Source organism: Penaeus monodon, chromosome 33, assembly GCF_015228065.2.
Source record: "Penaeus monodon isolate SGIC_2016 chromosome 33, NSTDA_Pmon_1, whole genome shotgun sequence".
Classification (NCBI taxonomy): domain Eukaryota; kingdom Metazoa; phylum Arthropoda; class Malacostraca; order Decapoda; family Penaeidae; genus Penaeus; species Penaeus monodon.
This window is the reverse complement of record NC_051418.1, coordinates 30,889,615-30,890,321: the sequence shown is the minus strand read 5'-3', so window position 1 is coordinate 30,890,321 and position 707 is coordinate 30,889,615. Positions and strand designations below refer to the sequence as shown.

The 707-nt window shown below is 48.9% G+C and overlaps 1 pseudogene; it reads right to left on the bottom strand.

The window, feature by feature from the left end:
• Positions 1–707, bottom strand: part of LOC119594335 — a 20,263-nt pseudogene that overhangs the window by 16,556 nt on the left and 3,000 nt on the right.

Here is a 707-nt window from a genome sequence, read left to right as displayed (position 1 = left end):
GGCCTGCCTGTGTCTAGAAAAGGAACCTACCATCCAACAGAGACACGTGTGCAGGTCCCAGCCGATCAAACCCGTCGTTTTCTGCCACCTGGATACTCTCACTGTCCCACTCTGCTCGTCTGGATCCGCGATGTCAATGTGTCTCGTCACCTTCTTCCTGGATCTCCTGCGAGTCTGACCATTTCCTGGACCAAGAAAATCTTTCCAAGTCAGTTCGGTGAAATGTAATTTTGTTTTTTCTGGGAAACAATGAAAAAACTAGCCCAATGCTATGTTATAGATCATTAGCAAAACAAGAAAGAAAGTGCACGGAAAAGAAAAAGAAACAAAGAGACAAAGGAGAACACTACTTGCAGCAAACAGCGTGCAGACCTGAGCTTTTAAGTGACGTCGACACTGACTCGTGGACAAGGCTAGCTGGCTGAGAGCCGTGGAGGCCGGCTGAATAGAATCTGAGGCGTCGTTGGGCGAGAGGAATGGCATGGAGGGCGTGCCCGGTGTGGTGAGGAATGGGTGCACCGGCGAACACAAGGATGAGAGCGAGAAGAGCGATGAGAGGAGTTCGGGGGAGTAGGAGAGCCGGCCGGGACTGATTCTATCCCCACAGTCGCTCTCTCCAGATTTGTGAAAGCCTCATTGTCAAGAAGCACCTGAAAACAATATAAGGCTCAGTTACCAACAAACAGATAATAATGCATAATTAAATT